Source organism: Strix uralensis, chromosome 19 (assembly GCF_047716275.1).
Source record: "Strix uralensis isolate ZFMK-TIS-50842 chromosome 19, bStrUra1, whole genome shotgun sequence".
NCBI classification, from domain to species: Eukaryota; Metazoa; Chordata; class Aves; order Strigiformes; family Strigidae; genus Strix; species Strix uralensis.
In genome coordinates, this window is record NC_133990.1 from 5,341,183 (window position 1) to 5,355,919 (window position 14,737).

The following is a 14,737-nucleotide window of genomic DNA, read 5'->3' on the forward strand; positions in this document are numbered from 1 at the left end:
GGGGGTGCCCCTGGAGGCTCTGCCGGGGGGTAGAGGGGTGTTCCGGAGGATGCGGGGATGCTCCGGAGGCTGTCCCGAGGGTAGAGGAGTGCCGGGGAGGGTGCGGGGGTGCCCCGGAGGCTGTCCCGGGGGGGGCGGGTGTGCCGCGGGGAGGCTCTTACGGGGGTAGAGGGGTGTCCAGGAGGATGCGGGGATGCTCCGGAGGCTGTCCCGAGGGTAGAGAGGTGTCGAGGAGCGTGCGGGAGTGCCCGGGAGCTCTCCCGGGGGGTAGAGGGGTGTCTAGGAGGATGCGGGGGTACCCCGGAGGCTCTCCCAGGGCGTAGAGGGGTGTCCCGGAGGCTGTCCCGGGGGTGCGGAGGTGCCCCGGAGGGGTAGAGGGAGGTCCAGGAGGGTGCGGGGGTGCCCTGGAGGCTCTCCCGGGCGGTAGAGGGGTGCCCCGGAGGCTGTCCCAGGGGTGCAGGCGTGCCCCGGAGGCTCTCCCGGGGCGTAGAGGGGTGCGCCGGAGGCTGTCCCGGGGGGTAGAGGGGTGTCTAGGAGGATGTGGGCGTGCCCGGGAGGCTCTCCCGGGGGTAGAGGGTTGTCTAGGAGGATGCGGGGTGCCCGGGAGGCTCTCCCGGGGGGTAGAGGGGTGCCCCGGAGGGTGCCCCGGAGGGGTAGAGGGGCGTCCAGGAGGGTGCGGGGGTGCCCCGGAGGCTCTCCCGGGCGGTAGAGGGGAGTGTCCCGGAGGCTGGCCCGGGGGTGCGGGCGTGCCCCGGAGGGCAGAGAGGCGATCTCGGGCCCCTCCAGCGTTTCTCTGGATGCGGACTGACCTTCCAGCCGCCCGCGGGAGCTGGAGCGGGGATGCAGCCGGCTGCCCGCCGGCCGACGGGCTCACGGGGCTCCGCAGGACCTTCCCGCAAGGCCTGGGCCGTGGCATGGGAGCGTGGGGGCCGTCTGGCCCCGCACTGGCCACCCGTCTGTCCATCCACCCCCACCATCCCTCTGGCACCTGAGCACAAATTCCTGATTTGCCCGTCGATCATACCCGCCCTTACATACACAAATATCTGTACAGGGAAGAACAGTCCCCCTTAAAACGGGTGAAACCACTGACACGGGTGTAAAATACACTCGCAGTATGACAGCCGACAGCTACACTAAGCACTCTACTGAATACAGCCCAGAAAGACCTGAAATCGGACTTTTCCCCACTCACTTGAAGCAATTCCCCCTAGGCTGGCTGCAGAATCTGGCCCGCAGTTGGTAAGAAATATCTACAAACACAACATGCTATTGCTCTCAGAATTTGCTCTTCTCCTTTGAGAGCGCATAAAATGTGGAAATAGCTATCAGCTTCATGCCTTGGCTGCCTGATTCTAAGGGCTTCATTATTTCATTGCCTGTGGGAATGTCCTTTTAATTTGAAATGTTTGTCATAGATTATAGAATTTTTAAACAAACTTGCACATGAAACACTTAGATTTTTTTTTTTCCCCCTTGTTTGGTGTGGACCTAGCTGAGGAATTAAACTTCAACTACTTGGAAATAAAGCTGGTGTATCCACAAATTATTCAATGAAAAGGGGGGGCGGGAATTTCAATGAATAATTATCAGCCATCTGCAGAGCTGGCTGGCTAATAAAAATGTGTTTCCAAATAGTAAACAGGCCAAAATTAATAACAAATGTTATTTGCAATGGATTTTTCTATTAGATCTTCTCCCAACTTTATGACGTTTTTCCTCTCTAAGCATAGAAACTTACTGTGAATATACGGATTTCCAAATCCATACCCGCCCCAGCTGCAACGCAGCCAGATCACTTTATCTAAAATTAGTGAGCGTAATTCCAACTCGGTGTGTTTGGTGACTTCAAGACACTGTAGCGTTTCAGGTATTTCAATGCTTCAACATGTAAGTAGATGCCTGGTGTGATTTACAAAAGGCTATAAGCAGGTTAGGCCCCTAACACCTCTAGGCAACTACTTACATCATTAGGAACCTAAATGCCTTTATAAATCTGCGCTGTGATCCAGAGCTCATTGAAGTCAATGAAAAGACTTTGCTGACATCAATGGGCTTTGGAGTGGGCCCTGTAGAAGGAGCATGATCAATGCAGAGTGGCTTGGCTTCTTTATGCTAGTTATTACGATACTTTTTTCCTAGACGCTTAGAATAATGCTACATTTTCTGTTTGAATAAATGATCATTTCAAGCAAGAGAAAACAAGAAAAGAGAAGTGAAATCAGTGTGAAAGAGTGCAGAGTGGTGTGTGTGTGTCTGCTGTGATTGTAGAGCCGGACTCACATTTGCTGCTTTTTCCCTGGAAATGTTGGTGAGAATCTCGGCTTTCCTTTAAAAAGTCACTAGTTGCCTAGGGAAAATATGACCAGAGTCTATTTAAAAAGTTTCAGTGTCTAGAAAGCAATAAGCCAAATATATCTGTATTTAAACCAGCCTTACGATATTTAAGGCAATCTTGTGATTTTTTTCAGAACCTGACTCATCGTTTCAGCCTGCTGGGGCTGAAGGCACCGGGGGCTCCGGCAGCCAGCAACAGCACTCCGAGAAGGAAGGTGTCTTACCTGGTAGAAAGGGCAATACGGGGAAATAAAATAGTGAATAGTTTCACCCCTCTGTACCCCATGTTGCTGTGGACTCTGCTAGTACAGCTGCAAATGTAAGATTCCACAGAGGTTTATTAACAGACTGGTTTTGTCCTTATTTTTAGATGAGTTTCTCTCGGTACAAAGACTGTTGGGTGAACGCTGTAGTATAAAGCCAGAAAAATTGGGTGGCTGACGTCATGACATCCAGTTCTGAGAATTTACACCTCTTATCTGTTTTAGCCCTAATACAAAAATAACCCTTCCCAGGGATAACACGGGGGTTTTTTAATGACTTAGAGACTTGGAGCAAAAGGTGCTTCTCATTTTACTCAGCCTATTACACAACTGACAACATTTTTGGTGCTGCCTCTTCCTTTTCCCCTTAAATTTCTGCCGCGTTGATCAATCTACCTATTTCGAAGCATTTCACTACAGCCCTTCACAGACACCGGCGTGCCTTCTCCAAAGCGTGGCAGCAGCAGGGTGCCTCGGGGTGCCCAGGGGAGCTCCATGTGCTGTGGCAGGCACAGGGGCATGCGATCACCCTCCTTGGGGGGCTGACAGGGTGGAGGTGACTGCGACCATCCCAGCTTGCGGGGCTGCATGTGGAGGTGAGCATGGCCATCCCAGCTTGTGGAGGTGAGCGTGGCCATCCCAGCTTGTGGAGGTGAGCGTGGCCATCCCAGCTTGTGGAGGTGAGCGTGGCCAACCCAGCTTGTGGAGGTGAGCGTGGCCATCCCAGCTCACAGGGCTGTATGTGGAGGTGAGCATGGTCATCCCAGCTTGTGGAGGTGAGCACGGCCATCCCAGCTCGCAGGGCTGCATGTCATGACCATGACTCACGGCTCCCTGGCACCAGCCCCGCTGCTGGCGTGGGCTCAGCCCCGGGATGGTCCTGGCAGGCTCTCCTCCGGGGTCCTGTCTGCACTTGTTCCTTACCTTGCTTGGTTGTTCCTTTCTCCTTTTATCTATTTATTATTTTATTTGTTGCCCCTATCCTGTCTCCCCCCCCGAGGAATGCTCTGCTGCACAAGCGATTTCTGATGCTACTTCTGAGAGCGAGCATGGCTGCTGCCAAAATCCTCCTCCACCGCCAGTGGCAGCCCATTAACAAGGTTTTCTATGCCAAATAGGCTGCTTTGGGATCCCCTTCTTCTGGGGTCCCTTCATGGGGCACTGAGAAACAGACCTGCTTACCAGGAAAGCCTCTGGCAAGCGAGTCTTCAAAGGCTTAAACTCAGCAACCCAAATCCTCTGTCGTTCTGGCAAACAACAGCTGAAGACTTTGCTTCCACCACCTGATATTTCCAGGTGATCCCGTACAATTGGGAAAGGGGAAGGCCTCTAGCTCAACGCCTCGTGCATGCACAGCCCGTGCCAGCCCCACTGGGACAGCTGTATTTTTTCCCCTTTCCCGGTGACCCGTAGCATAGATGGGATCAGGGGTTAAACTAGGAGTATGGTGGAAAAGGGACCCGGGAGCCTGAGGCTAGCGCAGCTTAACAAGTGATTATAAGGTCTGAAGGCAAAGGGGACCGCTGCCTGTCAGGAAGCTGCTGCTGAAGAAAACATCCCATTGTACCAGGGAGATGGAGTATGGGACAGAGGAGAGAGAAACAGATTGATAACCGAGGGGCGATGTGACCCCGCATGGGCTCCTACAACAAAAGCCCCTTCATCTAAAATGAATAGGAACAATAGCTAATGGGGACAGGCCAGCAGCAGCCCAGGATTTGAGAGCCCGGAGGAGAGGGAGGAGTCAATGGTGGGTCCTGTTTTACCCAAATCCTCTATTGATCTCGGTAATCTCCTGGGCCTTCCCCCTCCTTGAAATCACACAGAAAGTTCAAGGACTTGTTGCCTTTGGATTGTAGGGACACGCATTGTCCTCAAGGGCCGGCGGGACCAGCAGCCAGCGAGGTGTGACATGGGGCAGGCTGGTGGGAAGTGCCCTGGAGTGGGGCCGGGATGCCAGGGATGAGCTGCTGCTGTCACCTGGACAGTGCTGGGATGTCCCCAGCCCCAGGCTGGCAGCGGTGGCAGGAGGACTGTGGCTGCTGGTCTTGTCCTGGCACTTCTGGGTGAGTTCTGGTTCCACCGAGCTTTTTGGGGCAGAGTATGTGTGGACGTACAGAGCCTGGCACAGCGAGGTCCCAGCCAAATGTTCCCATGTTATTAAAAAAGGGACTGTGGTCTTTCTCTTATGGGATCTGCAGGGCCCTGACTAGGAGCAGCATGTGCCGAGGCTGTACAGAGCAGCAGCGGAACCATGTGAGCACTGGGAACGGGAACTGCATCCCCACAGAGCATCACCGCAGGGCCGAGCACGTAGGGGCAGGTGCTGGAGACGTGTTGGAGAGCTGAGCAGCATCTCCAGTGCTGGGGGGTTTGTTGAAAAGGTTTCCTGAAATGTTGAGCCATAGAGACTAGAAATGTAGGGACAGGATTTTTCTTTCGTTTTTAATATAATTTTTTTTGAAAGGAAAAGAGTATCCACAGGCAACATCACATAGACCAGGGGGAAAAAAAAAAAGGTTTGAGGGAGTATTTTCAGCCTGCACTCACTTAAACTGACAGAATGACCTGTCCTGTTGCAGAATATGCAGTGCCTGCACCCAGAAGGCAAACAGTCCTGTGAGCAGAAAGCAGATGAAATCTTAGTCCTGCTTTGGCTGAGGCAGGAGGCAACATATCTCTGTACCTGCTGTCTGGCCATGGCACTCTGTCCACCTTGTATCTGATACCTCCTGCCCAGTGGGGAGGGAGAACGGACCAACTTGATTAGAGAGCTGGCATAAGATGTGAGGACATCTGGGAGGCCTCAGATCGGGAGCATGAATTAATAAGAACCAGTAAGAGGAGGAGACTGAATGGGATTCAAAGCCTTGATGGGAGATCGGAGCTGCTGGCTGCGGCTGCCCGGCTGCGGCTGGCAGGGTCCTGATTTCTGGACCTGCCCTTCCCAACGTGTCCACCACGCTCAGGGTGGTGCCTCTGCCATAAAGGAGCGGAGAGAGTGGCCTGGAGCGGGGCACTTTGTCATGCGCAATATAATCTCGGGGGCAAAAGGGCTGATGTTTAAATGATCCTTGTTTGTCCTTCCCTGAGGTATATGGGCTGATGATTTATCTGGAGGGTCTCTGCGCCTTGTTAATGGCTCAGCCTCCCGTGAAAGGAGCTGCCTCAGTGTTTCCCAAAGACTGGGGTGGGCTACGGACCCTCCAGGGCCAGTGGAACAGATCTTGCCTCTCCCTTGTTTCCTGAAGCCACAGCTCCCAGTTGTGGTTCTGGTGGGCTACCACTGCTTCAGGCTGCTGTGATGGGGAGCCAGGCAGGGCGAATTGGGCAGCCTCGGTGGTTCACTGAAATGCTCAGCTGGATGTCTGCTCACCTCAGCTCCTTCGGCAGCCCATGAACTGAGCTGGGGCCTTGCGAGTGCACTGAGCCCACCTCTGGTGCTCAGCCAGGGGCAGGTCCGGACAAGGAGCAGCCCATGGACCTCAGCTAGTGGCACTCACTGCAACCAGCAACCTCAGGGGACTGGCACTGCATCCAGTGGACTCCTTAGCCATCTAAAACACACAAGGCATGTGGGGTATGTTGCCAGTCACAGGCAATGTACTCCATGGGCACGCACCCACCCACCCTGTCCGCATAAGGGAGGCTGTTTGCACCATGACAATGGCTGCAGCCCCCCCCGTGCACCCCAAGAGCAGGTAAGGACCCCTTACCCCAGGCAGGCTGGTACTGTGGGGCCATGATGGGAGTTGCTTTTCTGCAAAGGGCTGTGAGCCTGAAGAGCAAGTGCACGGAGAGGTCTGAGAGGGGTCTGGGAGCAACAATGAGGGGCCTGGGTGCTACACTGAGGGGCCTGAGAACTACATTGAGAGGTCTAGGTACTACACTGAGGGGTCTGGATGATGAGCCCAGCTCTCATCTTGGCTTTTACGAGATGGGGAAAGGCATTGTGTCATTTTGGGTTGACTAGAACAACATCCACCCCTCCCCAGGTAGCGAGGGGCTGCAGGAAGCGATAGATTTCCACCTGGAGACCTGGGGCAGGGGTTAGAGATGGGGATGCACTGTGCTCAGCACAAATCCCCACACAGGGCAGTTGCACACCCAAAGCGAGCTGTTACACCCCAGAGTGCTTATGCACCAGCAGCTCTCATCTGGGGAAAAATCACTCTTGGAGTAACCGAGCATCAGGCATGTCCTGAGAATAACGGCGTGACGCCCTGCCTACACATCCATGCCCACAGGCCGTGTGCAGGGTGCACTATACGGGCACCCCAAACAGTGGGTTTGTTAGCTGGGCTGGCAAACTGAAATGATGAACATCTCCCCTGCATTCCCAATGGTCCTCAGCCACTGCAGGCAAATATTTACAAGAGCTCTCCAAGGGAAACCCATAAACTGCTCCCTGGTATAGCTTTCTGAGGATCACTCCAGACAGCTATATTAGCTGGAACACGAAGTAGTTACACTCCTGCTGCTCTTCCAGTGCTTTTGAAACAGATACTTGTCTCTTTTATTACCTTTGTTTGTGTCTCGTTTTATTTGTGCGCTGCGTGCTTCATTGTGCTGGGTTTGATACAGTTGTGACTGGCTACGGGTTGGAACAACAATAAATACCTTCCAGGCCTTTTGTACTTTTTAATATTATTCTCCATTTTTAAAAAAAGTGCCAAGCCAGACAATGAAAACAGTACAGGGAAAATTAAACCCTAAATCTGCATTTATGGTTCTATATTAAACACACAGAGAAGGCCCGTTTCAAACTGTTGATAAAACTTTTCTGTTAAAAATGTGCTTTTGGGGAAAGTGGCGTGTTTCGTGGAGAAGAGTTGGCTTTGATGAAGAGAGATACTTGGTAAGGTTTCCCAGTCCAGTATGGACGTGCCAGCTGGAGAAAATGACCCCAAGGACCGGGCTGGAGACACGGTGCACCCTATGTGGAGGTGTGAGCTGCCTGTGCTCCTGTCCTGGTTCACTTCTTGCCTCATGAGAGACTGTACAAAGCCTTGGCTCTCTGCAAAGTCTTAACCAAGCAGCTCCGAAGTTAAGGGCAGTCTTTTAATTGACTTTATTGGATATCAAGCAATGCTTGGAGAGCACTGAGCGCTGAATCAGGCTGCCAAAGGGCTGGGACAGGGCAGCTGTGCTGGACAGAAGAGTCAGAGACCCACTGACAAAGGGCTGGCTGAAGTCCATGAGCTTCTCCCTTCAGAGCAGGTTTTAAGGGAATAACTTGTCCTTTGTACAGCAATGGTACGTGTGGGGGTTGAAAGCAGAGGCACCGATTTGAGCCTCATGGCTTTCTCTTTCCATGAGATCCCTTTGAAATACCCCACCCCCCTCAGGAGGGCTGAAACCACAGCTGGAAACAACTGGCTCAGTGACAGGACCTGAGCCCAGAGCCCCACGGTACTCCCGGGGTGTTTATAGCACCCAGAAAACACCGAGCCCTACGGTGAAACCAGCAGGCAGAGAGGGGTAATGATGCACCCCCAGCAAACCAGCGTCAGAGCCAGTGAATCCCTGGGTGCTGCCGAGGGGAAGGGCACAGGCTTTGCCCCCCTCTCCGGGAGACCCTGCGCTGCTGCTCCCGCTCCGTCCCGGCTGAGCGGAGCTGGTGACAGCTCTGCTTATTGGCTTTGCTGGGCTGAAGAGAGCACTTTAAAAGGAAGCAAAGCAGCAACACAGCATTAGTTCCTGCTGGAAGGGGGAATGAGAGACACACATTCCTGCCTTGTATGGGAAATTTGGCCTGCTTGCATCACCCCAGGAGTTTGGGCTGAATACTATATTCTTAGCACCCCATCCTCAGACAGCCCGCGCTCCTGCTAGGCGATGCTGAAAAATGCTGCCAGCTCTAAGATGGTTGTGCTTCAGCAGCGGGTGAAGTCATGCCTGGATAACTCACTGAGGCTTCAGGATAGGGCTGGGTGATGGCCGAGCAGTGGCGACGGCCGTGTTAAACCCACCAGAAAAATCCTGGGAAGGGAGAAACCTGCCCTGTTGTGCACTCGGCACCGTGTCCGCACCCGCCTGCTGGTGTGCACCGGGGGATTTACAGGGATTCACACCCACTCGCCAGCTTGCGGATAAGCCCTTCGCCCCACTGGGATGAGGTCTGGGTGCGATCGGAGCGGGGTGCGACTCACAGCCCCCCTGGGGACCGCCCGCCGGTGAGTGCATCCCAGACACTGGAGGGTTTTGGAGGCAATCCCAGGACTGAGCTTTGGACAATTTGGGAGCACAACATCCCGGTGTCAATTTAGGCCTAATTTGCATGTACAGCATGGTGCAGAGTGTGTAATTACTGAGCTGCACAGGCAGTCGTCGGCTTGGCTGTTTCAAAACACAATCTTTAGTGCTTCACAAAACATAAGCAGACACCTTTCCCTTGATGCAGCTGCATGCGAGGTTTGGCTAAGAGGAGCAGTGGGGTTGGGTGGAGTTAGACAGGTCCACCTGACCAGCCTCAGTTGGACGTGCCCAGGGAGATGTGGTCACCTCCTCTACATAGGGAAGAGGACTGACCTGAAGAGGTCACGTTAGTCTGAACACGTTGATAGGCAGCAACGGCTCTTCTTGGCCTCCACATCTGCCATACGCTAACCAGATCTGTCATTTCTCAGCCCCCCCCCAGTCCTCAGGCTCCCCCTTCTCAGTCTTTACTCCCTTCTTGGCCTCCATGTTCACCCATGAGCCCTTCCCTCCCTCCTGAGAGCTTCAGAGGCACCTGCAGCAATACGCTGGGAGGGTTTAGTCACTACTGAAGGAGAGAAAAGCTCAGCCTTGAGGTTCTCCTTCATTTTGTGAGCTTGTGTCCCAGCTTAGAGGTATCCAGATAGATAAAGAAGGGAAAAGTCAAGCTCAGGATCCAGTGTATGTATGTGTGAAGGAGTGCTCTTGATGCATATAAGAGTTTGCGTTGCATGCACGCACAGGAGAGCAGACAGAAGTATGGGCGTGCATATGGTTGGGGGGAGCATCTGCGTGTTTGCAATGTGCAAGCTCTATGAATCTGCATGTTGTGTATTTTTCACTGAAGGCTGTGTGTCTTCATAGGTTTCTCTACATGGATGTTCACAGAAAAAAGGGCCTCATACACATTTTTGAAGACACGTCTATGTCCAGATGGACTTCCCATGCCGACAGACAGCAGTAACTCTGTAGTTACAGAGCCATGATGAAAAACAGCAGCAAAGATGGACCATCACCATGTATCTGTGTCACTACTAGATTTCCTCTCCCACCAGCCCCTTTTCCCCATCCCGTGTGCTGAACAAGGGTGTGGGAAGGGAGGTGATGGACACCCCATGCTCCTTCCAGCCGGGGGTCAGCTGGAGCGTGGGTTGTGTTTTCAGCTTGCCTGTTTCTTTGCACCAGTGGATTTTTTGCTTTCCTTCCCTTCTGCTAATATTAACAAAACCTGCCAGGGCACCTCATCACCGGAGCTCCCTGAGAGCAAACGCGACATACTTGGAGCATGCAGTCAGCTTTTCCAGCCAGTCCACACGGCCGGCGTAAACTGTCTAAGTACTGTCAGAAACCACTTTATAAACTCAGGACGGGAAGGAGATGATTGATGCCTCCACACTGGACATGACACAGTTTCTACACTTCCCTGTATTTATAATATTTGTGTATTGCCCCTACCTCAAAGCTTGACAGGACTAGTCCCATTCACTTAGAGATATGAATTTGGCAAAGCCTGACATAAACTCCATTGCTTCAGGCCACCAAGGGAGAACCATTGTTATAAACTTTCTCCCCCGCACCCTGCTTGGCCCCTTTTTTCCCCCCTTCCAGTCGCATTATTTCTTTACAAGCCAACAAGAACAGAACCAAATGTTTCACATCTGTTCTCGCCGTCCAGCCATTTGCATGAGAATCGCGGTCAGTGTTTCAATGAGCACAGCTCGCTGGCTGACGGTGGGGATGGAGCCGGCCACCACCCGCCCCTCGTGCTTCTGCCAGATGTCCGGGCTCCGCATAAAAGAGACGGACCTGCGGCATTAACAAATCACCTTCTTTTGGGATCTAATTGCTCTATAGATATGTCAGGTGATTCTTCTTTCTGGATGGTGTTGTGGAGCTGATCCTCACCCCTGGGTCAACCCTTCTGAACCTCCTGTTTAAGGGGTTTGGTGGCGACATTCTGGTTTTCTGACATCACCATCACCAAGGAAAGGTGGTGCATCAGCGAGGCTTAAGGCAGGGGCATTTTTTATCTAATCAACCAGTAATGGTAATTTTGATGGCAGATCATCTCCCGTGATATGGCACCACTGGGAAAGGTCCTTGTAAAATATGCCCATGTTTCACAGGGAGTTGCCATTTTAAAAAAGTAACAAAATCTCCACTAATCTGCTCTTTTTCTGCTGCCAAAAGCATGTTCCTCCCTGCCTGCTCTTCCCCTGCATCCCCTGCCTGCTCTTCCCCTGCATCCCCTGCCCTGCCCCTTCTCCAGGCCTGTTCAGCTCCTGCCCCTGCCCTGAGCACGGGGGCTGGTGGCGAGACTCGGGGCTGCAAATTTTGGAAGCTGCTTGTTGTCTTTCCAGCCGGGCTGGGTATTATGAGCTGCTGGTTGACTGACACAGTGGCAGATGAAAGACTTAAGCTGTTGACGTAAGCTGGCAAAAACGCCTTGAAAATTGTAGCAGGGAAGTGTAGCACTGAAGCCCCTCTGTGCCATCCATCTCCATCCCCATTTAGCCGATCCTCTTATTAACTCTTCAAGCTATGGGGTTCTCCCTGGAAAATTAATGTGTAAAGAGAAGTTTTTAAGGCATTGTGGTCTGCAGGGCTTCTCGGGTTCAGGGCTGTGGTTCTGACCTCCAAGCAGCTCTGTACAGCAAGGGCAGCTCAGCCTTGACATGGGGGATGTTGGGTGGCTTAGTGCTTTCAGCTCTGCTGGGACACTTGGAAAGGCTTCAAGGTTGGAATCACACTCCAAAATGAAGATTATTCCAGGTGGTAGTTACTGGGTACAGCCCACTGGGTCTGTGCCCCAGGCTGTCCTGCCTCAGATGGTAAGCTGATAGCCATGTGCTGGCATCCGAGCCCAGCCTGTGCGGTTCACAGTCATTCCCATGAGCTGGGAATCACCCCATGGGGATATTTGGGAAAGGCAGTGTGGCCCCACGGGAGCAGGCATCTGCTGGGGTCACGATCCCCAGCTGCAACATCCTCCTTTGGGCCTGTCCAAGCATTTAACTGTGTTTTGGAGGATTCCCAACCACAAAGGCCGTACAGATTGTGTATCGATCCAGCTCCCTTCAATCAATAGTCACAAACCACCCACAGCCATGGCAAGGTCCTTGCAAGCAGAAAGGGCTGATCAGTGTTATTGAGAGGGCTGGGTTGGGGTGCAGCTGCACCAGAGGGGTAGCAAAGCCACATGGGCTACAGTGTGCCACAGCCCCTGGCTCAGCCTCAGCCCCATCAGGGTGGGCTGGACGCAGTTGGCCCATCTGAGCTACTTGCACTGACTCTGTGCCCACCTCCACCTCCAATCCAAGGCACAGGATTTGAGAAAGGGCATTTTAGCAGCATGGAGGGCTGCGTTACCCAGTCTGCACACCAGGAGTAAAACAAACAACAGCTGAAGGTCTGTCGCTGTGCTGCTCCCCCAGGCTCTGCGAGTGAGGGCTGCTGTGTCCACACCCTCCCCTTGCCTGCAGCAAAGCCCCAGCAGCTGTGGATGTGCTGCCCTGGGGAAATGGCGATGGGAAAAGGGGCAGTCCCAGTACCTGCCAGTTCAGGGGCAGCTGGCAGCAGAGATGGATGCCCTCAGCATGCCCGGGAGCATCTCCACCAGCATGACAGTGGTCTGGGCAGAGGAGAAGGAGCACAGACCTGGCTTCTCTGCCAGCATGCAGAGCTGCCTGTCCCAGTGCTGCCATGGCTGTACAGACCCACCAGAGCCAGGGCTTGTGTTGCAGGACATGGAGGGTGGTGCAGATTTCCCTGCTTGGACATTGTCTCCATAGAGCACAGCTGGATCGGTAGGTCAGAGCAAACGCTAACATGGGTCCCTGTGAGCACTCCCTCACTTCAGTGTCACCACATAGGAAGGACAGCGCTGGGAACGCCAAGCACTCTGCCTGTGTGTTCAACTGTAAGATGTGGGACAGGCAAGAGGGCAATTGGCATTGGAGACACAAGGTTTATGGCAGGGAAGGAGAAAATTTCAGAAGAGAGCATAGGTTGTTGGCTGTGTAAGGGACAGGGGACAGGGCAGGGATGCAGGCCACCTCCTTGTCACAGCCAGGGCTCATCAAGCACCTAAGATCCACCCCGCAGGGTTCAGATGAGCAGGTCCACAGCACTCAGACACCAGACACAGAGGCAGTGGCATCTCTCCCAAGGTTTCCCCCTCCATCACAGGGAGCAAGGTCTCACTGCCATCAGCACTGCCATCAGCACTCCTGCCCTTGGAGCCCTCTCTGTTCTGCGGGCAGGGTGTCACTGGCAGATGCGGGTGTGCAGCACAGCCAGGGACAGGGCTTTCTGTCCCAGCTCAAATGCGAAGGGGAATGAAAACAGGGTACCCCAAGGCAGCAGAGGCATTTTGGCAGGGGATTGCTGGTGTGTGGCACCTGTGGCCAGTGGCAGGACCTTCCGGGCATGTCCCTCAGCTGTGCCCTTCACTCCCAGGCCGGGCCACCGCTGCGAAGCATGCTGACCTTTAGGGACCAAGTATTTTTTCAGGCTGCCACCTAATGGGCCAAGGGTCTGGAATGCACCAGGGGAATCCCTTTGAAGCCGACATTTTTCAGCAAGCCATGTTTCCTGCCTTTTGTCAGCGAGACGTGTTCAGAAAGGCTCATCTGTGCTGCCAGTGTCTTGGACAGTCCTCAGCTCACGTGCAAAACATTGCCAGCTCCAAAGGTTTGTGTGCACGTTCATTTGGGCATAAACGATAGCATCAAGCTCAGCGCATGGGAGAGTCAGTGTCTGGTCTGTTTTGCATCTTTGTTTTGCAGCGATGCCATGGGACTGAACCTTCTCCGTGTAGCTGCCCTGGGGTGATGCTCGAAAGGATACGGGCAGGTGTATGGCAGCACAAAAGCAAGTCCCTGGCACATCTAGAAAACCGTGAGGAAGAAGACAACAATGTGGGCATTTCCACTAGTGTCTCAGAGCTTGGGGCAAATGTTTTTGCTGTTTGGGCTCTGTGGTCCCACCTAGCAATTCAGAGTCTGTTTTGTCACTTTGCAGCTCGGGCATTTGGAGAGAGGAGGCTGTGGGTGATGAGTCTGCAGCTGTCCTGGGTCTTTACCTCCCTCTGCACAACTGCTGGAAACACCCTGTGCATTGCATCTCCCTTGCCAAGAAAACAGCTCCATCCCCTCCCCAACCCAGTTCTTTCTCTTTCAGATGGTCTGCATTTAAGAAGTCCTCCTTGTCTTAAAATAAAAGTAGTAAAAGCAGCTACAAGAGTCATGTACTCCATATTCATGCCGATGGTGACGCCTTGGATGGTCTCCTGGTACCTAAACTCCCCTCTCTTGAGCCTTCAGTGAGAGTAGATACAGCAGACTGGGAGGTTGCTGAATATCATGATAATATCTGTCTGTATTTATGTTAAAAAAATAAATAAGGTAAGTTCATTGTAACTGATGCTGGCTGGAAGCAGGGAAGAGGACGTGCAGTATATACTTGTGAGCACAAGAGGGAGAGCAAGGAAGGAAGAGAGGAAGGACAGGAATGAAGGAAATGGACTTGATACCTGTTTGTAAACTAGGTCAAGATTAATAATGATTTCGATAGTCTCGGCTCCAGGCCCAATTTTACAGGTTTTGCAAAGGCATATAAAGAAAAGACAATTCCTGCCTGGAAGAAGAAGCAGTTGATGGCTCCACTCCGGTGGTGATTTACACAGTCTTCACTTTACACACGCCAGGAGCCCAATTTCCACCTGCATAAACCTAACCACATGAGTGAGGATTTGCAGGCTCTGGGCTCAGCAGGTTAAGTCAAGGCTCTGGTTTAATCCTACTTATGACAGTCAAGGCAAGTCTTACCCAAGGAAAAAGACAAACCAAACCCTGGCTTGTGAACTGACTATTTTTATTTCACTGCTTTATATTTTATCTGCTTTGCTCTGCCGTTCCCTCTCATTGCTGTATTCAAGC